Source organism: Pongo abelii, chromosome 7, assembly GCF_028885655.2.
Source record: "Pongo abelii isolate AG06213 chromosome 7, NHGRI_mPonAbe1-v2.0_pri, whole genome shotgun sequence".
NCBI lineage: Eukaryota > Metazoa > Chordata > Mammalia > Primates > Hominidae > Pongo > Pongo abelii.
In genome coordinates this window covers 42,785,634-42,810,516 of record NC_071992.2, presented here as the reverse complement: position 1 = coordinate 42,810,516, position 24,883 = coordinate 42,785,634, and the positions used below count along the sequence as shown (strand labels likewise).

Genomic DNA, 24,883 nt, shown 5'->3' with positions numbered 1-24,883 from the left:
TTAAAGAAATTCATAATGTAGTATGGGAGATTGACATTGTATAAAGAGTAGCTATAATATCACAGCATAAGTGTTTATTAACATCCTGCACAAAGAACCATGGCGACAAAAGGCAAGCGGATCATGCCAAGGGGCTCTGGTCAGGGAAGGTGTTCTGAAGAGTTGGCATGTGAGCTGGAGCTTGGGGGCATGAATGGATTTTACCAGATGGAGGCTGTAGAAGTGAGGGAGGAGGATACCAATTTCCTAGGCACATTCCTCTCAGAAGAACTTATTAAGCCATGGGAGAGTTGGCCTACACCAGCTTTTACGTAACCTCTGAACTCTATGGCTACTGGAATTGTGCTTCCCATTGGGAGAGTACCTATTAGCAGAAAGAACAGGATTCTTTTTTTACTTCTTGAAATTATCCAGCAATCAGATCTGAATCCTTTCATTTAATAGCCATTTAGTGTCTTATGCTAATGGTCAGAGACAATGGGGTTCATGGCCACTTGAAAATTAGCTATTTGGACACAGGTTATTTTCTCTCTGCTCAGATTGTAATAACGAATGTCGCACTTACATCTGAGCTCCTAGGGAAGGCTTAAAGCAGCAAACAGAGATGACTGCACTCAAGCTAGTGTTGTATTTGTACAGACTCAAGATGGTCCTTGCCACTCTGGTCAGGTGCACAATCCCCTTTACTCAAGCTCTGGTGCTGCCAATAACCGCAAGGACAGTTTACAGTGGGAAAGATGTTTGGATTTCAGAGCAAGAAGCATCTGTTTGCATTCTTTATCAAAGGCCCCGTGGAAAACTTTTTTCTCTGCTGTTTCCTGGGTTTTGAAAAACCTTGATCTACCAATGATTTATTTATCAAATCATTTTTCTATAATTTATTGAGCATAATATAAAAGCAAACCAGTAAACAGAAAAAGCAATAAAATCATCTTACTTTTTGAGAGTGATATTTGATGCTTTTGTTACACTGTGTGTACATTTATAGGTGAATATAGGCTTTCCACTATGCATTTTGATCTATTGGACACAGCATGGAAGTCACCCCCAGTACTTCTCAGGGGCTTTAAGAGTGTATGTTGGTAATTATATGAATCAACTTTCTTTTGTACAGGCTCATGCCTAAGAATTGAGAGACTGAATATACAAAGACGTTGTCTGGAGAATAAGAAATGGTGTCTTATTTTTGGGCATTGAAGCCATTGCTGGGTCCGGGGCCAGGGACCACTGCTGTTCTGGGTGAGTGGGTGCAGTGGCTCACACCTGTAAACCCGGAACTTTGGGAGGCTGGCAAGAGGAACACTTGAGTCCAGGAGTTCAAAACCAGCTTGGACAACATAGTGAGACCCTGTGTCTACAATTTTTTTTTTTTAAACTAACCAGGCGTGGTTGTACATACCAATAGCCCCCGCTCCTCAGGAGGCTGAGGCTGGAGGATTCCTTGAGTTTAGGAATCAGAGGCTGCAGTGAGCTATGATTGTGCCACTGCACTACAGTCTGGGCAACAGAGCGAGACACTGTCTCTAAAAATAATAATAATAATAATATCGAATGTATAGATTTATCATAAGGCCTAACTGACATAAGTCATATTTGTTTAGCATTTTTTTTCAAAGCACTTTCTGCATGTATTATTATTACTGATACTCTCTGCACTAGCACCCTGTATTCTCAGAAGGATATAACACTTTATTCTACTTGCCTCAGTTCCTACTCAGCTTCTCTGCTCCCAGGGGCTGTGACAGGTTTGCATCCCAGTGCTAACTGATTGAGAAGAGCATTCACATCTGCCCTGAATACCACCAGTGCATGGCTTCTGTAAACAGAGAAGACGTGTTCCTGATTTTCCACACCTTGACCATGTATGAACCCTGCTCCCACCCCATTCATAGGAACTCGAAATTTACTTACAAATGCAGCGAAGGGCCTATTATTACTTCTAACGTCTATTGTTGCCATTTCTACTTCAGGCCATTTTGCTTTTGCTGTTGTTGTTTTAAACACCCAAATTCATTTCTATCTTCTGTTTTGACGTTGTCAGCTGTTTAAATTTTCTCTTCACATGCTTTTCTCTTTAGAATCCTTACTTGGATCTTACATTTTTTTTCCCCCTGGAAGACATTTTTCCCTTTGGGCCACAGAGTAAAATTAAATGAGAAATAAATTGTTATAGTCAATTGCCTTAGAGAAATTTTCAGTAATCCCTCCAGCGTTAGAGACAGAAAGGTCTTCAGTGTTCACGCAGTCCATTGAGACTCTCAGTTTTTCACCCTTTTATTATCTTCACACCCATGGGTCAGATGCTTTGGGAAAAAAATGATCTGTATGGGAAACAGCACTTTTAAGTAAAAAAGGTGATTTAGTTTTACCTGGGTTTTTTTTTTTTTGTGATACTTTGATTTTTGCAAAATGTAAGTAACTGCTGACCAAAATTGCAAGTCAGTATTAAGTAAACAGTATTTTTATGTGGAGTTAAGATAATTCCCTCTAAACACAGAGAAGCTTGGCATTTGGTTAGTGTTATCAGGGTTATTACTCTTAATATACATGCTTTCCTTTAAATCGGAAATATTCTGCATAGCTTGAGAAGCTGAGTGTCACTTTCACAAGTCCCTAAACATCCTAGAGTCTAGATGGGGAGGAATCAATTTAATCTAAACCGTTCTTGTTACAAAGGTGAAAATAAAGAAGTACCATGACTTGACCAAAGTGGTCAGACCTGAGATTAAAATCCTGCTTCCCTAAATGCTATTCCTAGTCTTTTCGCACATATCTTGAAGTGGTGTCTTATTTTTCGGCCTTGTAACTGTTACGGGGTCTGGAGCCAGGGAGCATTGTTGTTCTGGGCAGGGTAAAAATAGTGGCTGGCTTTTATGAGGCACTTTCCACACATGTTCTAAATGCTTTATATATATGAGTGATCTTTCATCTTCACAAGCCCTGGAGAAGGCAGAAGTTGTCACTGTCCCCACTTAGCAGAGAAGCAAACAGAAAGATTAAGTAATTGACTGTGATTACCCAGCTGGTACTTGACAGAGACATGGCTAGAAAAGTAGAAAACAAAAGGAGATTTACTCTGATACTCTAACCTGGCTCCACAACGTCCCATCGTAAGATGATAATGAGCATCTGCAAAGCGCTGGGGGGACGTGGACACCTTCCCCAACACAGATCAGGATCTAGTGGGGAAGTCAGATGTGTAGACCCTGTATCTCAATGCAGCGTGATAAGTGCTACCATAGGCATATGCCTGGGCATGGTGAAGGGTCCCTGGCCTCTCCGGATAGGATGGGGCTAGATAAGGTTTCCTGGGGAAAGTGACACTGAACCACTTCTTAAAGGATAGATTTGGGTAAGCTAAATAAAAAAGAGTGGGAAAAGGCCCTTTTGAGTGTGCAGTCAGCATTGGTAATGTCTTCAGGGAAACAAACTCAGAGGCATTTCTTGAGTATGAAGTTCTAGCACTGTTGACTACCTAATGCTGCTGTAACAAATTGCCATAAACTGGGTGGCTTCAACAAAGAGTATTTATTCTCTGGCGGTTCTGGTGGCTATAAGTGTGAAACTGAGGCATGGGCAAGGCCTTCCTCTGGAAGTCTGACTGAGAATCTCTTCCTTGCCTATCTCATAGATGCTGGTGTTTGCTGGATTTGCAACTGTACTACACAAACCTCTGCCTCTTCTATCTTTTCATTTTTGTTTTTTTATTTTTAGAGATGGGGTCTTGCTCTGTTGCCCAGGTTGGAATGCAGTGGCACGATTATAGCTCATTGCAGCCTCGAACTCCCAGGCTCAAGGGATCCTCCAGCCTTAGCCTCCCAAGTAGGTGGGATTGCAGGCCTGCACCACCACACCTGGCTAATTTTAAAAAATATTTTTGTAGAGATGGGATCTTGCTGTTTACCAGGTTGGTCTTGAACTCCTGGTTTTGAGTGATCCTCCCACCTCAGCTTCTCAAAGTGTTGGGATTACAGGCATGAACCACCACACCTGGCCTTCTTCTCTGTGTGTATCTCTGTGTGTTCTCTCTCCTTCTTATAAGGACGCCAATAATTGGATTTATGGCCCAGTATAATCCAACATGACATCTTCTTAACTACTTACATGTGCAAGATCCCATTTCCAAATAACATTGCATGTCCTAGGTTGATGTGAATTTGGAGGGGGACATTATTCACTTAGTACTATGGCAGAGGCAGGAGTCGAGGTTGGGATGGTGGGACATTGTGCGTAATGTTGACATTTACTTTGTCAAATGTCCTCTTGTCTTCTCAAGTGGTCTGCTGCTGACTTCGTGGTCAGTTCTCAAAGACAGATGCGCTTACCAACAAGTGCTGTGTGTTTTGGCTTCCAGCTTAAATAGTACCCAGCATTGAGAGTTAGAAGTGGAGATTCTATTCCCAGTTCTGCTACGCATGAGTTTCACAACTTTGCTTTAGACTTTCTAAAACTCAATTACCATGGTTATAATCAAGCAATATAATTGCTGTCCTTACTGTCTCTGAGTTGCTAAAGGACTCAAGGTAAAATCATGTTTGTGAAGGTGCATGATAAATTGTAAAGTGTGTGTCAAGTGTTCTGTCATGGAATTTTTTCTTCTTTCTTGTGGATTATCTCCTGATCTATGGGCCCCTTCATAATTAATTAATCAATCAGCCGATTTCTACTGAGCTTCTACTATGTACAGAGTACAGAGCTACATGCTGTAAAGGACACAGAAAAAGAATGAAATATGGAGTTCCTCAGGTAGTTGGAGAGAAAAGTCATACAGAAAGCAATTTAAAAACAATCAAGGGCCAATTAATTTGTGTGGCCCTGCCTCTAATGAAGTTGATGATCAGAGAAGTGATTTTTTGGTGGAAGCTGGAGTGCTTAACAATGGCTTCCCTCAGGCAGAAGCTTTAGAAGGCTCTGGAAGATTTGTACCATGACGGGGCGCCTGTTCTTGGTGGAGCTGCCTGCTGTGCAAAGCCTTAGAGGCAACAATGAGGAAGGCCTGTGGGAGACCTGCTTAGGCAGAGACTTGCAAGGGCCCTTCAAACTGACTTTCATTCAATATCTATTTAGAAAGCCCCTTTGAAAAATTAGCAACACATATAGTTGTTTTATATTCAAAATAAGGAATCAAGTCCATAACCGAGTTATGACATTAAAACTTGTTTGGAATTGGATCTCTTGTGGATAGCTGCAGTTACACACATTTGGCCAAGGCAGAGATTATGTTCTTGGATGTAATTATGAAGTACTATGTGACATATGCTTAAAATTTCCCTTTGTTGCCTTTTTTTATAGCAAATTATCCCCCACACTGCCCCGGCCCACCCTCACCTTTCTTTCTTCCTTCTTTTCTCTTCTTCAGCCTCCTTTTGTTAATTTCCGAACTAGCAATTTCTTGGGAGGACAATTAAAGGTTTATAATGTAGGTAACACAAATCCTTCATTTTTAGGAAACCACATGCATTATCGGGTTCAGGATTGTAGCTGACTGTAACTGTCAATTCCACGTTGGCCAAGCCCCAGGTTGGTGATGAAATCTGCAGTAGCTCTGTGCAACTTGCAGGTGCATGGTGCAAAAGCACGAGAGAGAGAGCGAGAGAAAGAGAGACAGACTGCGACAGAGAGAGAGAGAGAGAGACCATGACAAAGAGAGAGAGAGAGAGAGATCTTTGTGGTCAGAATGTTCCCTCGACCATGAACCAAGTCAGCTTTGCCAGAAGCAAGAACCATTCAGAGTTAGTCAGTGGAAACTTGGCTTAACAGGCATTTTGTTTTTTCTAACTTCTTTCAGTGCAGATTTTGTACTGCTTTTAGTTAGGTGACCCAAGATGCTGCTTAGCTCTCCTACCCCCAATCTGGTTCTGGTGAGGGTGCTGCGAAGCAAAGCTGGAGCCTGGGGTATGTTTGGGGAGGGATGGAGACTGGGTTGGCCAGTAGGAGGGGCTGGGTGCCTGAGGGCAGGTGAAAGATTTGCAGAAGCAAGTGTATGCCAACCTACAGATGTTTCCAAAGGGTAAAATAAAAGAAAAAAATCAGGACTTAGGTAAGGACTGATCATATATGGAAGTCTATTGCAATAGGGGGAATGTCCCAACCACTTGGAGAAGTAGAGCACGGCTAGAAGGAGCTGGGTGTTGGAGAGTCAAGTGAGTAGGTGCTGTGAGTGAGCAACTAAACAGGAATTTTTCTCTGCATATGTAGTCAGTCGATTATACGGAAAGGCTGTTGGCAGTAGTGGTGTCTTGTCTGCATTCTTGCATAAGCTCTCAGTGCTCGCACAAGCATAAGAGTGGGACGAAGTTCAGGGACCGTGGGAAAGCAGAGAAGACTGACCAAAGTTTGGTCAGGCTGCGTTAGTGGGCATTTTGTCCAGATTTGTTAGTGGGGATGGATAGTTCAGTTAATTATTTATGAGCTGAAGAATGGGAATTGGGAGAGTTTGTGTCTGGCCTTGTCAATAGTAAATACGATGATCATCCACACATCTTATCTAAGTCTTTTGGGGAAAGGTTGGTCTTTGCAGCAAGCCCTTTCCTGGAACAGAAAAGGATGGGAGATGTAAAAGAAACTATTCCTGTTTTCTAGAAGCAGGAGCTTATATTTTTCCAGGACTTCAGCTAAAGTTCAACATTGTCATGTGGGTGGGGCACAACTGAGACAATCGACCCTTGTCTTAGTTGGCCTGTGCTGCTATAACAAAATCCCACAGCCTAGGTCGCTTAAACATCAGAAAGGTAATTCTCACAGTTCTGGGGAGTCCGAGATCAAGTTGTTAGCTGATTCAATTTCTGGTGAGGGTTCTCATCCTGCTTTGCAGATGAACATCTTATGGCAGTTCAGGTGGCATATGGGATAGCAAGAGAGATCACCTCTTTGTATCTCTTTTTACAAGGGTACTAATCCCATTCATGAGGGCTCCACTCCCATGACCTAGTCATCTCTCAAAGGTAATACTATCTTATGACCTTTACATACGATCGCATTGGGGATTGGGTCTATAGGAATTTAGCAACCATAGATTCTAGATTCTAGACTGCCTTTTCTCCTTTTTTTTTTTCTTTTTTGAGATGGAGTCTCTCTCTGTTGCCCAGGCTGGAATGCAGTGGCCCAGCCTCGGCTCACTGCAACCTCCACTTCCCGGGTTCAAGTGATTCTCCTGCCTCAGCCTCCTGAATAGCTGGGATTACAGGCACGCACCTCCATGCCCGGCTAATTTTTGTAATTTTAGTAGAGACGGGGTTTCACGATGTTTGTCAGGCTGGTCTTGAACTCCTGACCTCATGATCTGCCCACCTCGGCCTCCAAAGGGCTAGGATTACAGGTGTGATTCACTGCACCTGGCCTAGACTGGCTTTTCTCAGATACCATTCCAAAGGGCTGATGTAATACAATTATGATTGCAATAGCGTTATGCATGTTTCTTTTCCCCAGTAGGTGATTAGAAAGCATTAGTGATTCTCTGTTTCATTTTCTTTGAATGTCTAGCGTCCTTTCCATTGTTCTATCTTTAACCAGTAGAGACAGTTCTCTCTGTGGCATTAGCAAGTCTGTGTCTCTGCTTTGCTGCACGCTTATGCTAGGGAGCACTGTCACCATCCAACTGTCAAGCAAAATCCTATTTATTCCCAAGATCCATTTTTCTTTGCTCCCTTCTGGAGACCACCAGGTATTCAGCTTTTCTTCTTCTTTCTATTTAGTATTTTTTCATAATAAGTAATTTTTTAGTGTGCTGTTCACACAAATGGAAAAGACCACAGACAGAATTTTAAATTAGACATTGTCATTTACAGAAAATCTATATTCAGGGAAGGAATGATTGAGGGCCCTTAATAACTAAAATCTGGTGATGACCATGCCATAGTTCTTTAATATGTCAACACAAGAATTGTTGCTCTGTTTATTTTTTTAAAGGGATGATGATAACATACATTTGAAAAGAGTCATGGTGACTAATGAAAAAACATTACAGATTGTCATTTCACTGAGTCTACCAGCTTACAACTGATGTGGAGTGGTGACTGTGGAGGGACTGGCTTTATGACAAGAAGAGAAAGGGAGTACAATGAAGTCTTCCTCCCATTTCTGTCCTTCAGTTGTTCAGAGGAATATTAGGGTTCTCTAGAGGGACAGAACTAATAGGATAGATGTATATATAAACAGGAGCTTATTAAGGAATATTGACTCACAAGACCACAAGGTGAGATCCAACAATAGACCGCCTGCAAGCTGAGGAACAAAGAAGCCAGTCTGAGTCCTGAGACCTCAAAAGTAGAGAAGCCGACAGTGCAGCCTTCAGTCTGTGGTTGAAGGTCCAGGAGTCCCAAAGCTGAAGAACTTGGAGTCTGATGTTCTAGGGCAGGAAGGATCCAGCATGGGAGAAAGACTAGGCTGGGAGACTCAGCCAGTCTAGTCTTCTCATTTTCTTCTGTCTGCTTTTATTCTGGCCACACTGGCAGCTTTGATTAGATGGTGCCCACCCAGACTGAGGGTGGGTCTGCCTCTCCCAGTCCACTGACTCAAATGTTAACCTCCTTTGGCAACACCTCACAGACACACCCAGGAACAATACTTTGCATCCTTCAATCCGCTCAAGTTGACACCCAGTATTAACCATCGCAAGAGGTAATTCATTGCCCTTCCAAGGATATTTGATGGATACATAAATAAATATATTATTTTCCTATATTTTACATAAAGTATGGTACAGTATGTATACCATTTTACCTTTTCTTTTTTCTTTCTTTTTTTTTTTTTGAGATGGACTCTTGCTCTTTTGCCCAGCCTGGAGTGCAGTGGTGCAATTTCGGCTTACTGCAACCTCCGCCCTCCAGGTTCAAGTGATTCTCCTGCCTCAGCCTCCCAGTAGTTGGGACTACAGGCACGTGCCATCATGCTCGGCTAATTTTTTGTATTTTTACACATCTTGGAGGTCATTTGACATGAGGTAAAGAGTGTTTGTATGCATGTGTGTGTGTATGTGTGTACAGTGGATGCTCATTATTTGTGGATTCCATATGAGCAGATTCGCCTACTCATTGAACTTTACTTGTAACCCTCCCATCAGTACTGGCGCACATTTGTAGTCATTCACGGCCATGGGCAGAGTAGTGAAAAGTTTGAGTCACCCAAAGTGCATGTTTCCAGCTGACGTCAAACCAAGTAAGACTCTGCCTTCCTGCTTCGGCTTCCATACTATGAACAAGTGTCCTTCTCACGGTCTGTTTAGAGCCATGCTTGTTACCTTTTTGTGCTTTTTGTTGTCGATTTCACTGTTTAAAATGGCCTCCAAACACAATGCTGAAGTGCTGCACTGCGTTCCAAAACACAAGAAGGCTGTAAGGTGCCTCAGGGAGAAAAGACATGCATTAAATAAGCTTCCTTCAGGCTGAGTGACAGTGCTGAGTGACAGTGCTTCAGGCTGAGTGACAGTGCTTCACTGCTAATGCTGGCCATGAGCTCAGTGTTAACAAATCACCAATGTATATCAAATAATGTGTCTTTTAACAGAAACGTACATAAAATGAGGTTACATACTGATCAGTTGAAAATGTTATAAACAGAGGCTCACAGGAAGCTAATCTTGTATTTTCTTTAAGAGCAATGGTTCCGTATTTGCTAATTCAGTGTTCATAGCAACTTTATAGAACAGAACTACCACAAATAATAAGAATCCAGTACACACACACACACACACACACACACACACTTATAAACCCGAACAGATGCTGAGTATTTCATTGTAAAGATACCCCATAATTTATGTAGTCCCCTACTTACAGATATTTGAGTTTTTCCTATCACTTGCTATTACAAAGAATGCCATGATGAATAAATGTGTGTATCTCTTTTTCAGGTGTACAAGTATATATATATAAAAGAACGTTTCCTAGACATGAAATTGCTGGGTGAAAACATGTGCATTTATAATTTTGATAAGTATTGCTCTGTTTCTCCATGGAAGCTGTATTCGTCTACACTGCCCGGGGCTGCCAGCACCTACTGTTTCCTGGAGCACCTTTCTCCACAAGCCTGGTGGCAGAATGGAACACAGACTTTGGACTTTTCTTTGTGTTTTTTAAGACAAATACACAGAACTTGATGTTTGAGAGTCTGCTCTGTATGCCAGAGGTATGAGAGTAACTTTAAGCATCCAGATGCTTTTTATCTTTCCCCACTCAAAGTACCCCTGGTGGGAGGAGAGTGAAGCAATAATGTTTAAGGTCCCAAGGAGAGGATCAATGTGTATGGGTTCCCTTCATTTGGGTCTCTTCAGGGTAATTTGCAACTTCTATAGTCCAGTTAGGACAGGCCTGCTGTTCCCACCTAGAAGACCTGAAGGGCAATTAGAAAATCAATAGATGTGATTAAGTATTTACTAATGTGCCTCACTGGCTCAAGTCAGGAGTCAGAAAATAACCACTGGCCAAATTCAGCCACTGCCTGTTTTTGTGTGGTCTGTAAGCTAGGAAAAATTTTAAAAATTTTTAATGTTTGAAAAAAATCAAAAGAAGAAGGGTATATCATGACACATAAAAATTACATGGAATTCAGGTGGGGTGCAGTGGTTCGCACCTGTAATCCCAGCACTTTGGGAGGCCAAGGCAGGCAGATTGCTTGAGTCCAGGTGTTTGAGACCAGCGTGGACAACATGGAGAAACCCTGTCTCTACAAAAAATACAAAAATTAGCCGGGCATGGTGGTGCATGCCTGTAGTCCCAGCTTCCCGGGAGGCTGAAGTGGGAGGATCACTTGAACCCAGGAGGTGGAGATTGCAGTGAGCCAAGATGGTGCCATTGCACTCCAGCCTGGGTGACAGAGTGGGACCCTGTCTCAAAAAAAATCACAGGAAATTCAAATATTAATATTCATAAACAGAAAGTCTTATTGGAACACAGCCACACTCATCCCTTTAGGTGTTATCTACAGCTGTTTTCATGCCACAAGGGGAAAATTGAGTAGTTGCAACAGGGATGGTATATCCCAGAAGGCCTAAGATATTTACTGTGACCCTTTACGGAAGATGTTTGCTGCCCATTGAAACTCTAAAGGTGCCTTTCTTCTCTTCCTTATCAGACTTTCGGTTTGTGGCTGTTAGGTTAAAAGTTTCACCTAAGAGAGAAACATCATTTCAAACCCCTGAGTTTCCATTTGCATTGTTGCTATTTGTCTTTGTTTCTTTTCACAGAAAAGTTTGAAATTTGTGAACATATGATGTGGAAACAATGAGGACAGCGTATTTCTGTTTCTTTCTTCTTTTCTTTTCTCTCTCTTTCCTTCTTTTCTTTCTCTTCCTTCTTTCCAGATAGGGTCACTGTCTGTTGCTCAGGCTGGATGGAGTGCAATAGCGTAATCATAGCTCATGATCTCAAGTGATCCTCCCACCTGAGTCTCCAAAATAGGCAGACCACAGGCATGCATCACCGCACCCAGCTAATTTTTAAATTTTTAAAAATTTTTTAGTTGAGACAAGGTCTCACTATGTTGCCCAGGCTCGTCTCGAACCTCTGGCTTCAAACAATTCTTCCCGTCTTGGCCTCTCAAAGTGCTAGGATTACAGGCAACAGTCAGCCCACCTGGTCGTTTTATGTGATCTGTCCTCCAAGCCAAACTATGGTAACCCAAATTCCTGAGTTTTCTAGGACAGCCCAGATTTAATACGTTCTTTCTTGTCAATACAAATCACCTCACCAAACTATACCCCCAGGTGGAATAAAAATTTTTTGTTATACAGGCACAAATACACAAATAATAATTTAAATGAAAAAAATAGTAGAACTCGTCGTTGATGGAAACATATGGCATATTGCTTCAGCTACACATGATTTTCTCAGCCTGAGACCAATTCTCTAGCTTGGGATTCTGCTTCTGAAACTCATTTATACTGAGATATATATCATAGTTATAACTTCTGCCTAGAATCTGATACAGAGGAGAGGAAAGAAGGATTCATTGAAAAGACAGCTGTGGAAATAATTGTTTTCCCTGGTGGAGATAGTGCCATGGGTCTTTGATCAATGGAAAGCCTGGTAGCCCCCTCCTGTACTCTGACTCCACTGTTTTGTTGTTAACATATCATTGCATATACTCTCTTGTTTGTTTGCATGCCATTTGTTAAACCTTTTTTCTTTTTTTTTTTTTTTGAGATGGAGTCTTGCTCTATTGCCAGGCTGGAGTGCAGTGGCGTGATCTCGGCTCACTGCAACCTCTGCCTCCCAGGTTCAAGCAATTCTCCTTCCTCAGCCTCTCGAGTAGCTGAGACTACAGGTGTGCGCCACCATGCCCAGCTAATTTTTGTATTTTTAGAGAGACGGAGTTTCACCATGTTGGCCAGGATGATCTCTATCTCTTGACCTTGTGATCTGCCCACCTCGGTCTCCCAAAACACTGGGATTACAGGCGTGAGCCACTGTGCCCGGCCTAAACCTATTTAATGTGTCAGGCCCTATGCTAAATACTTGATAGAAATTTCATTTGAACTTTATAAATATGAGTAAGAATCTTTGTCACCTCTTGTGAAAAACTTGTGGAGGGAGCTTAAGTCAAGAATCTTATCCAAAGTTACACAACTTGTAGGTGATACAGCCAAGATTCAAACTCAATACTGTTTGGCTCTAGAACCTGAGGTCTGTATTATCCTGTGATCTTCAATCATTTATTTTTTCATTCAGAAAATATTAATTGCTTGCCTACCAAGAGTCAGGCAGTGTGCTGATTGCTGGGAATTTAAAAGTGAATGAAACAGATGCAGTTTCTGTTTACAGAACTTACAAAGATAGTGGTGGGGGGGAATGGATGTTAATTTTTAAAAATCGTACAAATATTTAAATAAAGAAATGTAATGGAAAGCTTAGAATAAAGAGCTCCACAAGGTCTTTGGAATCAGGGAAGGGCTTTCCTGAATACGTGATGCTTGAGCTGTGTCTGGAAGTTGATTAGTGATTAACTAAGCACAGAGGTATATGTTTTGCAGTGATGGTGGGGAAGGGTGCGGTGTGATAATTCCAGGTAGAGTAAGTAGGATGTGCAAAGGCCCTAAGGTCTGAGAGAACATGGTCTTTGGAAGGAGTAAGAAGGAAGTCATAAAAAAGAATGGGTTCATGTTCTTTGCAGGGACATGGATGAAGCTGGAAACCATCATTCTCAGCAAACTAACACAGGAACAGAAAAACAAACACTGCATATTCTCACTCATAATTGGGAGTTGAACAATGAGAACACATGGACACAGGGAGGGGAATGTCACACACCGGGGCCTGTTGGGGGGTGGGGGTCAAGGGGAGGGAGAGCATTAGGACAAATACCTAATGCATACAGGGCTTAAAACCTAGATGACGGGTTGATAGGTGCACCAAACCACTATGGCACATTTATACCTATGTAACAAAGCTGCACGTTCTGCATATGTATCCCAGAACTTAAAGTAAAATTAAAAAAAAGGAGAAGACAGCCAGCATGAGTATGGCTGGTGTCTGGAGACAGAAGCAGGTAGTGATGGGAGATGCAGAGTGGACTCAGGGAAGAAGAGCTGAGGGGAGCTGTCGAGTATCAGCCTTGCAAGGGTCCACTGAATCAGTGTGGCCTTGGATGAGGCTGATGGCAGAAGTGAAAAATGAGACATTGATAGATTTGGAGGATACCTGAATAGGTAAAAATGGATGAATGGGATAATTAGTGTGAAACCAAAGGAAGTTTCCAAATGACTTCCAGGCTGAGAATTGGAATGTTGCTGTCCTGTCCCGTGGTCACAGGGATGCTGATCTTTAGGGCCATGACTGCAGATAGTGGGAGGACCTGAGAAGCAGGGAGGATGTGAGGAAAAACCCTTTCTCCAGGTTATTCTAGGTTCTTCAGGTGGAGCAGGAGTGAAGTTGCATGAAGATGCAGTTTGCTTCCAGCCAAGGGGGTAGTGGGCAGCTTGGTAGAAGCAACTGGGCAAACTCTTGTTCTCAGAACTTCCTTTAAGCCAAGGCTTTCTCCTTCTCTGATGACAAGAGGAGTAGGGGGAAGGAGGAGAAATCAGGGCAAGCCCAGTGGCAGAAGGACACAGGGACACAGGCTAGAGGCACCCTGCAGTTGTGCTGATGCCCAAAGCCAGGAGAGTGGGCTGGGTTCCAGATAGGTGCCAAGTGAGAGGGCACCCTGGTGTCACAAAGTAGGGTAGCAGAAGGTTGTCTGGATGGCTTCCTGGGGGAATGCAGAAGTCAGCAGTGATTTGATATGTGCTTCCAGTAAGAGGACTGGGGTTACTCAAACAGCTGGTAGAACTCAGGTGTGGTCTTGGGATCTCAGTCCCAGTAACTCCTGGAGGGTCCACCCGTTCTTCCTTAAATTTAAAAGGCAGAGATGGGAAGACCCAGAGATCACAGCGTTAGACTTTGGGAGGGCAGGGGTCTTCCCTTATGCATTTTTGCATCCTCAGCATTTTGCACGGGGGGGTTGATGTTCATATTTTCATAATACTGCCCTATTGTTTTTCTTTGAAACAATTATGATTTTAAAAATTATTTTAACTAAAACCTGTCATTTGTATAGAAAGTCTTACAGAGCAACAGAATTGCATCTGGTTTTCATTATACACCTATTGAAGTCATCCTCCTCTTCTGTAACCGCCCTCTTACTGGTTGTCTCTCTTGGTCATCGCTGTCCTAAGCTTGACCTTATTTCACATCAGGCCCATTAGTGCAGGGGTTGATGTTATAGTCTGGATATTTGCCCCACCCAGATCTCAGGTTGAAATGTAATTCCCAGTGCTGGAAGTGGGACCTGGTGGGAGGCGATTGGATCATGGGGATGCATTTCTTGTGGGTGGTTTAGAATGGTTTATCTAATTAATGGTTTATCATGAGGACTGCACCATCCCCTTGGTGCTGTCCTCATGAAAGTGAGTGAGTTCTTATGAGATCTGATTGTTAAGTGTGTGGCACCTACTCCCCACATCTCTTGCTCCCACTCCTGCCATGTGAGACACCTACTTCCCCTTCTGCCATGATTGGAAGCTTCCCGAGGCCTCACCAGAAACAGACGCCGGCACCATGCTTCCTGTAAAGCCTGCAGAACTGTGAGCCAATTAAATCTGTTTTCTTGTAAATTACCCAGTGTCAGGTATTTATTTATAGCAATGCAAGAGTGGCTTAATAAAGTTGATTTGCAGCTAGCAGAGGTCAATGTCCTTCCCAGATTCAATCCATATTTCAGCCATAAGAGTGTGTTCCTCAGGAAGTTCTTATCTGGAAGACATTATGGCTGTGCCTCGGGGGTGAAAGGATTGATCATACATATTGCATGACTCTTTGTCATGGAAGATTATAAGCCACATCCTTTAGCAGTGTCTTTCCTTTGACACACTAAATTGGCCCTTGAAAATGAGCCCAAATCTATTTTTGTTTAGGGTAGTTTGAATAAAAGAATTCTGGTGGCAACAGACTGCAAAAGAGAGTGATTATTTTATATCACAATCACTCTCTAACTTCCGTTCTGCAAAGTTAATTTCCAATGCTGGTGTTTGTTTTTGGGGGGGCCCCACTGGGGTGCACAGGAATCTCCAGACATGGTTTGATGGCCCACCTGGGTGTGGCAGCTGGGTTCTTCAGTATTCTCTTTCCTTTCTGCTCTGTTTCTTTTTTTCAGGTGTCTGATTCTCCAGTATATCTTTCCTGACCCCATTTTTCCCCTGATAGATGGATTTCTTTGGTTAACATGCTAGAGTCCCACAAAACATAAGTTTATTTTTCTCATGAATCTCAACTCTTTCCTGAAAATTTGTATCATTCTCTTTTAATAAAATTCCTTTCCTTCTATGTCTGGGTCCATTTATCTTCATCTCTTGCTGGGGTACAGGGAGGGGTCTGGGAAGATCTCGCCTCTTTGCTTTCCTTTGTCCTACATAGCACCGTGAGTCTTCACTCTCATATGGCTCTCATAAATCACACTTGCTGTCTTCCCATTAGGTGACCCCCTGTGACCATTCTGTTTCTCTTTAGTAACCTCTGGGCATTCCGCATGCCTAAAATATTATTCTTGCAGAACGAAGAAGTCTGTTTCCTTCACTACATTCTGGCTTGTGACTGTTTGGCTTTGTTTAGGTTCATGTGTTCTTTTAAGAATATATATATATTTTTTCTTTTTGCCTTAGAATCAGCCAAGGGTTGTGAAATTAAAATACAAGATACATTTATAACTTCATGTGACCTGGATTTGGTGCAGGTCATGCTGAGGCAGTGATGAATGTCTCCTGATCAACACCAGAAAACCTTGCAGAAAATACATTTAAAAATAGGAGTGATGTACTGAGTTCTACTAATTTGTAGTAAATTGTCTTTTTGGACTTAGGTCTGGCAAACCCCTACTGTGCACCTGCCCTGTGTCACAGGCTACATTGGGAACTCTGCATATGTTATCTTACATAATTTTCAGAAAATTCTATCATGTAAGCATTACTGTGTGCATTTTGCAAATGATCTAAGGAAGGGGCAGAGGGCAGTGGAAGTAGAGATAAGATCAAAAGTGAGGTCACCTAAATCTAACACCTTTTTTATCTTGTCACCTCCCTGTGACCGCCTGTGATGCATTGCATTTCTTTATTTTTAAGAACATAACTTTCACTCACTCCTGCCTCAACCATTTCATGTATAAGTGACCTTAGTAGTCCCAGGTTCCTGTAGCACATGTTTTGTGAGAGTAGCTCAAGGAATTCTTCCCCTCAAAGCCTGCAGTGGGTGGAGCAGTGTTCACAGGGTCATCCTAACTTTGTTCTTTTTTTCCAGGTGCCTGCTGAGAGTTGGTGGCGTGCAGACTTGTTGAAAATCTGAGGGGTCAGATAATGTGATGCCACTAATTCAGCATCATGTAAAAGAGAGGGCATAGGCTTTGAAAACTCCCCTGGGGTCAAATCGGGCCTCCAGTTCCTGCTAGCTGAATGACCTCAGTCAATTTCCTTAATTTTTATTAGGTTCTGTTTCTTCATCTAAAAATTTTAAAGAATAAATATGATAATCTAAGCTTAAAGCAGGGAGTACAGGATGTGGTGAGAGACAGGTGCTCATTAACTATTACCTCTTTCTCCTTTCCAATGTATCAGATGATGCTGAACCTCTTTCTGACTGGATATTTGATAGTGTATTAGTCTGTTCTCATGCTGCTAATAAAGACATACCCGAGACTGGGTAATTTATAAAGGGAAGAGGTTTAATGGACTCACAGTTCTATATGGCTGGGGAGGCCTCACAATCATGGTGGAAGATGAAGGGCACGTCTTACATGGTGGCAGACAAGAGACAGTGAGAATCAAGTGAAAGGGGTTACCCCTTATAAAACCATCAGATCTCATGAGACTTACGCACTACCACAGGAACAGCACTGGGGAAACCGCCTCCATAATTATTATCTCCCACTGGGTCCCTCCCACAACGTGTGGGAATTATGGGAGCCACAGTTCAAGTTGAGATTTAGATGGGGACACAGCCAAACCATATCTGATAGGGAGTAAGAGAAATCAACAACAAAAGACTGATTAGAATGAGCTAGTGGGTCTGTATTCCAAGATCAAATGCTGCTTAGAGATGCATTTCTTAAAAAAAATAAAAGCCCTGAGTAATTGTCAATGAATTAGAAAAACACAGATAAAATATTACTGCATTCAATACCATTCTTGTTTTAAAGAAGCTAAACGAATACAAAGAGTAAAAAAATATGGTGTTGGCATTTGCACATTGGGGCTTTGCTTGGAGGAACACATCTTGTCATTACTTGGCTGTGATCCAGCCCCAATATTTAAGTCTAGCCAGAAGAGAGTTAAGATATTTTGAACAGCTCTAGATGACAGCACACACAGCCCTGAACTGTGCGCATGGAGCAGCTGGTTGTATTCCCCTCCCTTCTGCTTATGGGTAGTGTTATTCAGTCATGGCACAGTGACTTTAATAGATATTAAAAATGCAGCTATTTGAGCATGTCATTCTCAAAGCCCCATTGAAATGCTCTACGGCAGCATATGTGACTGAACATGGTACAAGGCCATTACCTGCCTGCAACAGGAACCATTCCTTTTAATCTGTGACTCCGTATAGCAAAATAGTTTTGTAATCATGTATAATTCGTCTATTAGTTTTGTCTTTGTGCCAAGCATAGTTAAAAGAAAAATCGTGTGGAAAAGATTATTTTTATTGTGAATTCCTGATGGAAAAAGGCATTTTCCTTCAAAGTTATTATCTTGGTTTTACAGCTGACCTTTAAAAGAGTGTTTATAACTTTAAATACTCCAGAGCTCAGCAAATATTATCCTCCATATAATTTTAAATAGTCATTATAGCTTTGTCTATAAGCACTGAGTATGTATCATAAGATGCAATGTTAGTCGTTTAAAATTTTTGATATTTTATTGTAAAAGAAAAAAAATCTTGTTTCATTGGTACATTTAGTGATGATTGACCTTTTCTTATTAAATTTCCTCTTCACATTTCATCTGTATGTAATCCTAGAAGGTCACTGGTTGTCATTAGCAACCCCAGAAATGAATGGTCATGATGTCACATCCTAGAATTAACAAATTAGTTTGTTTGGTCTCTCATTATCTGTTATATCCCTTACTGTAATGGGGGATGAAAAAATTCAAGATGGAATTGTGACCTGCAATGTCTTGAACACCAAGAATTAGGGATCTTCAGTGTGTCCCTCCTCCCACCTCTCTTACCATACATACTTAGCATTTTTATGTGTTTTTTTTGTGTGTGCTTTATGACATACTCCTGGGCATGAGTTTTCTGCTATCATGGTTAATGATGCAAAAAAAAAAAAAAAAAAAAGGGAAAGAGAAAGAAGGGAGAGAGAAAGGAAAGAAATAGAGTGCTATCGAGGGAAAAGTAAAACTGAATCATAACCAAAGAATATCTGAGCCTGGAAGGGTTTATATGGCTTTTCAATGGAGTCTTGCCACCTAGAAATAAAACAGAAAATCTATATTCCTGTGTGCATTTCACTTGGACTTCCAGAAAGGCTGGGAGATCATGGGTGAGTCATGTAACTTCCCTGCATTATTTCCTCCTCTGCAATAAATGATCAATTGTTCCTTTCCAATTTTAGTAGCATGTGATTTAAAAGCTCCTTGGAAACCAATACCATGATTTATAAACAAAAGGGATCAGTGGATTGTTGATAATTTCAAGTAATTCTTTTATTTTATCATGAAATCATTATCCATTTTTACAAACCATTAATCCAAGTTTCGTGCATATTCTGGCATAGCATAAGTAGTGAGCACAACCGGGAAGGGTCCCTGCCCTCCATTGAAAGTGGCAGCTCTCATAAGTGCTATGGATGAAAGGGCATGGTCCCTGGGAGAGCACGTGGGGAGAGATCACCAGCCTCGGAATGAGGGAAGGTTTCTGCAGCAGTGATTCTGAGTGGCGTCTGAAGGGTTCACAGGCTTTTACTGGGTAAGGAGGTAAAGGAAGAGCATTCCAGGAAGAGGGACAGCATTATGAAAGTTTGGGGAGAAACAGAAAGAAGACAAGTGAGGCTAGTGCAGAACAAAGCAGGATGTCGTGATAGAAAAGGCTAGCATGACCAATATGGTAGGAGCCAGACCATGTGCGGTTTTTGGGGAAGGAGTGACAATATCATTTATCATCCAAACATGACACTTCTGAAAGTGAAAGGGCACTATTAGTAGTAAAACTGGGCTGGGCGTGGTGGCTCATGCCTGTAATCCCAGCACTTTGGGAGGCCGAGCTGGGCAGAGGTCAGGAGTTCGAGACCAGCCTGGCCAGCATGGTGAAACCCGCCTCTACTAAAAATACGAAAATTAACTGGGTGTGGTGATATGCGTTTATAGTCCTAACTACTAGGGAGGCTGAGGCAGAAGAATTGCGTGAACCCAGGAGGCAGAGGTTGCAGTGAGCCGAGATTGCGCCATTGCACTCCAGCCTGGGCAAGATAGTGAGATAGAGAAAGAAAGGAAAGAAAGGAAAGGGAAGGGAAGGAAAGGGAAGAAAGAAAGGAAGGAAGGAAGAAAGGGAGGGAGGGAGGGAAGGAAGGAAGGAGGGAAGAAAGAAAGAGATGTTAACCAGGAGTGGCAGTTCCTCTGCAGAGCTCAGAGAGAGATTTGGGTGGGAGAGTTAAATTTGTGTGTGAGCTCTGAAGTTGAGAACGTCTACAGAGAAAGCTTGAGGAGAGAAGAAAAGTGAGCTGGGAAACCTACTGGCTGTGAAGATGGTGAGACCACCAAGGAGACCTGGAAGAAACAGGCAGGTAGGAAGAAAACTAGGAGTGTGTTGTGTCAGGGAAGCTAAGGGACACTTAGCTGAGTACTAACAAATTAGTGCTAGAGGATGAAATAAAAATCATGTGCATTTTATTACTGTATGTTCAATAACATATATATTGAGTGGACCATTTTTGTTTCATCAAGAGAGGAATTGAGTGATGAGCAATATAAAACACCAAATGTCCCTGTTTTCTTACCTTCGCAGTGATTTTGATGATCTTAGAGATAGGCATAGGAGAACCCATCCTCTGGCTGGAAATGGGGGAATATTGCCTGGCAGATCTGGCTCTGAACATTGTCCTAAGGTAAGGAATGTGCCATCTGCAGTCCTCTTTCTGCACTTATTCTCTCTCAGAGCCATTGTGCTTGAATTTCTAACAGGATCTTCACCCTATTTCCAGATCCTTGGCTTGGGAAAGGACCTTGCAAACTCATTTATACTGAGATGTAAAGGATTGATAAGGCTAAGTCTTTTGTTTTGCTCAGAGAACTACACCTGAAACAACAATAAAGCTGTCTCTGTTCTGGAAAATGCAGTTCTCTGAGTGTGGGGAGGATGTTCTGAACCTGCCTCTTTTACTTGAATTACTTCCTTGTAGTTTGCTTTTAAATACCTTCGAAATAGAACCCTAGGGTCACACAACTGTAGACTTTGGGGTGCTTTCAGTCTAGAGTAATCACACCTCAGAGGACTTATCTTTCCTTTCTCTCCAAACCTGCTTCTCCTATTAAATTTCCTTTTAGAATTTGATTAATAACACCAACTTCTTCCCTTCTTCCCTTCACCCAGGCTAGAAACGATTGAATTATATTTGACCTGCTCACTCACCACATCCGGATGCTGTGAGTCCGCCCTGCCTGCCACTGCTGGCTTCATCTCTGTCCCTTCCTACGGTTTCAGAATGAGATCACACTTTTATCAACTCCCCTTTGGCTTCATGCCTCTGCATCCTGACCCTTGTTCCGAGTCTGTTTTCTTCTATTCAGCCTAGAAATTGTGCTAACAGAATTGCCTTTCTTATGTAAGGATCTGAACTTGGGCCCATCCTCTCTATACATCTTTGCTGGTGCATTTTCTCCTAAAGCCTAAACTTCTCAAAGAACCTATTGTCCCTTCTAAGGGCTGCCGAACTAGAGCTTGCCTGCCTTACTTATTATTTTTGTTTGACATTAGTTGAAAATTGCAGGATAGCAAGAGAAAAGACCAGCTAAAACATTTTACTCTTTCTTCATTCCTAGCCGAAGGTGGGGGTCTATCATTTTATGCCCCTTTGTGAAGATGCAAGTCTCAAACTTCCCAAAAGAACCTAACACCTGGGGTGGGTGTTGCTTAATCATTCAATGGGGAGGAACTCTGTGGGTTACGGCTGAGCAGCTCCAGGAAGCTGCAGTGAGGAGGGTGCTGGAAGTGGGAGGAAGGCTTCAACTTGATGTATTCTTTTGCTTAGGACAGAAATGGTGAGCCCTTGGGTAAATCTTATCACATTTCTCTTCCCTTATTTGAGATGCTGAAGAGCAGGGTGTTCCTAATATTTTCTAGAAATATAAAAGGAAGCCAGCGTGATGACTAAGCCAGCTGGACACCTGCAGATGTGTCTTGCCACCTGGCCTCGGCTCCATCTCCCTACCCCATCTTCACCCCCAGCAGGAGCAGACTGGCCTTTGACTTCTGCTGGCGAGGGACACGGACTCCCTGGATTCATCTGGATTAAGAATCCAAGACAGTAGTCATGATCTGTGAAGCAGTCTCTTCTGCTTCCCACAAGGAAGAAACATCTTAGCAGGTAGGGTTGGAGAATCCAAGGTCCCACGGAGGGGACTTCTCATAAGGAGGCCATTCACAGGCCTGTATTATCTCATTCTAGTCTCTATCTTTCTGGGCTCAGTGCTGGGCATTCACCGAGGTGAACCATAATCATGCCAAACCTGATACTCCTTGCTCCTGGGAGCATTCATCCTAGCCATATTCTTTCAAAGCTGTTCACCATTCCAGAAATGGACATATGCTCTCCTCTTCCTTTTTCTGGAGAAGCCCATTCCTCACTCACGGATCTGCTCAAACAGCACCTGTACCACGAAGGCCACCGTGATCTGTGGCTCCACAGCCAGAATCGGCAGCTCCTTCTCTGTGCCCCTGTCCCCATTACCACCATGATCTGTGTCTCCAGAATCGGCCGCTCCTTCCCCGTGCCCCAGTTCCCATGACCACCATGATCTGTGGCTTCACAGCCAGAATCGCCCGCTCCCTGCCCATGCCGCTATTCTTATTCTGTTTTGCGGTGTATGTGTGTGTCCTGTGTACCCAGGGCTTCCAACTCTCTGTGAGTAGCCAGAACCAATGGGATTCTATTAGTCCGCTGTGGTCCTCCTGCGTCACTCACGCTTCAAGTCCTTGTGCGTTGTAGGCACTCAGTGAGTGTAGGATGAATAAATGAAGGACTGAATGAGAGAACAGCCACTGGGTTTTAGCCAGACCTCTGTCAGTGCAGAACGTCCCTTGCGAAGCTGACATCCTGGCGCTGGGGAAGTGTTTGGTGGACAACTCAGGCAGGAGAACCTCCAATCCGCTGTCTGGGGCTCCTCCCAATTTCTTGAGTCCATTAGGGAATAATCAGGAAGGAAGCTCCCTGTTCAGCTGTCATCCCAGGTCACTGCTCTCAGGTGTTCACTGAAACGATGCAATCAAATAAATGTTTTAAAGCCCTAAATTCTTGCTGAGTAGGGAAAGACCTCAATTATTCAAAGGCTCCTTTCAGAGAGGTCAGCCTTTGGCCAACACAGAAAATAAATAAATGTATTTATTTTATTTTCTGATTTTAAAATGATGTACAATGATTTTTTTTTAATATTGTAGCTGGGATTATAGGTGCCTGCTACCATGCCTGAATAATTTTTGTATTGTTTTTTTTAGTAGAGATGGGGTTTCACCGTGTTGGCCAGGCTGGTCTTTAACTCCTGACCTCAGGTGATCCACTTGCCTCAGCCTCCCAAAGTGCTAGGATTACAGGCATTAGCCACTGTGCCAGGCCAATGTCTTTTTTAAGCTTTCACAACCTTTTCCAAATTTTCCATTGTTATTTCTCCATAATTATTGACTTTTACATTTTATTCTTTGTGTTTTTTCCCCAGTTTGTGAAATTGTCTTCTAACTTTGAGATGGCTGTTTGTGTGTGTGTTTGTGTGTGTGTTTGTGTGTGTGTGTGTGTGTGCATGCGTGCACATTTATCAAAGGTTGGTGCTGTTCACATGAATTTTTGCTAAAGGAGATAACACCCACTGAAATAGATTCTTCAAGAATGTACAAAGTAGATTAGAGGGAGGAAATGAAAATTGGAGGGAGGCACCTTTGAATTTGAGGTCCCTATAAAATCGGTTCTTACATTTCTGCTGCAGCATCTCAGTCCTTCAACATTGGCCCCCAGTTTTTAAATATTGTTTATTTATTTTAGTTGAAAATTAAAATCCCTCTCCTAAGACACATCACTGTTAACAGTGGGATATAGATTGATCCTTTCAGATTTCTTTACTTTTATATATCTGCAAATATATATATATATTTTTACACATATATTTATATACAAGTGATATATATTTATATATATAAACCACATATATAAACTATATTTCTATATTATATATATATGCTTTTTAAGGCAGAATTGGGGTTACATTATCAGTGATGTTCTGTATTCTACTTTTTTTTCAAGACAGGGTCTTGCCCTGTCACCCAGGCTGGAGTGCAGTGGTGCGATCATGGCTCACTGCAACCACGACCTCCTGAGATCCCACCTTAGCCTCCTGAGTAGCTGGACCACAGGCAGGTGCCACCACACCCAGCTTGTTTTTTTTTTTGTTTTGTTTTTTTTTTTTTTAGTAGAGACAGAGTTTTGCTGTGTTGTCCAAGCTGGTCTCAAACTCCTGGCCTCAAGTGATCTGCCCGCCTCAGCCTCTCAAAGTATTGAGATTACAGGCGTGAGCCATCATACCTGGGTATTCTACTTTTTATGTACTACAATAGTTTAGTCAGATTTCTATTTCAATACCTATGTTTTATTTTTAATGCTTTCTTGTTTAATGTTATATTGATGGATATTTTGTAATATATTTAACCAATTTCTTACAATTGAAAATTTACATTGTTTCTAACTTTTCACTATTATTTTTGTCCACTGGTACAGGAACTTACCTAGAGACAGTCCAACACTTGGCATTGCCACAATTCAATGCAATGCACATTTCACAGCCTTTGAACTGTGTACCCAGGCTGCCTTTGCTGCCCTGCAGAAAGATGGGAGTCATTGATATTCCCAACACCGATATATGAAAGTCTCCACTTTACCTCATCTTCACAAATGATATTGTTAATATAATAATACTGGATATTACTAATCTTTTTAATCTTTATAAATTTGATAGGCAAAAATGCAATTTCTTTCATTAATACAGATTTAATCACTAGCAAGATCATCATTTCCTATGTTTATGTCTTTTTTTTTTTTTTTGAGACGTACTTCCACCTTTCGCCCAGACTGGAGTGAAGTAGGGCAATTTAGGCTCACTGCAACCTCTGCCCCTTAGGTTCAAGTGATTCTCCTGCCTCAGCCTCCCTAGTAGCTTGGATTATAG

General features: G+C 42.1%; 1 protein-coding gene and 1 long non-coding RNA gene across 6 annotated transcripts in view; both read left to right on the top strand.

Annotated features, from left to right (window-relative positions):
* ZMAT4 (zinc finger matrin-type 4) overlaps positions 1-24,883 on the top strand; it is a 372,149-nt gene that overhangs the window by 137,036 nt on the left and 210,230 nt on the right. The gene's annotated exons all lie outside the window — the stretch shown is intronic.
* Positions 935-23,042, top strand: LOC134761920 (uncharacterized). 2 transcript variants are annotated; one of them, XR_010141093.1, is made up of 5 exons: positions 935-1,239; positions 9,959-10,125; positions 20,463-20,562; positions 21,048-21,100; positions 21,903-23,042. It is a non-coding gene; the product is annotated as an uncharacterized LOC134761920 (long non-coding RNA). The 2 variants fall into 2 exon arrangements; XR_010141094.1 differs by lacking the exon at positions 935-1,239 and having other exon boundaries at positions 9,860-10,125.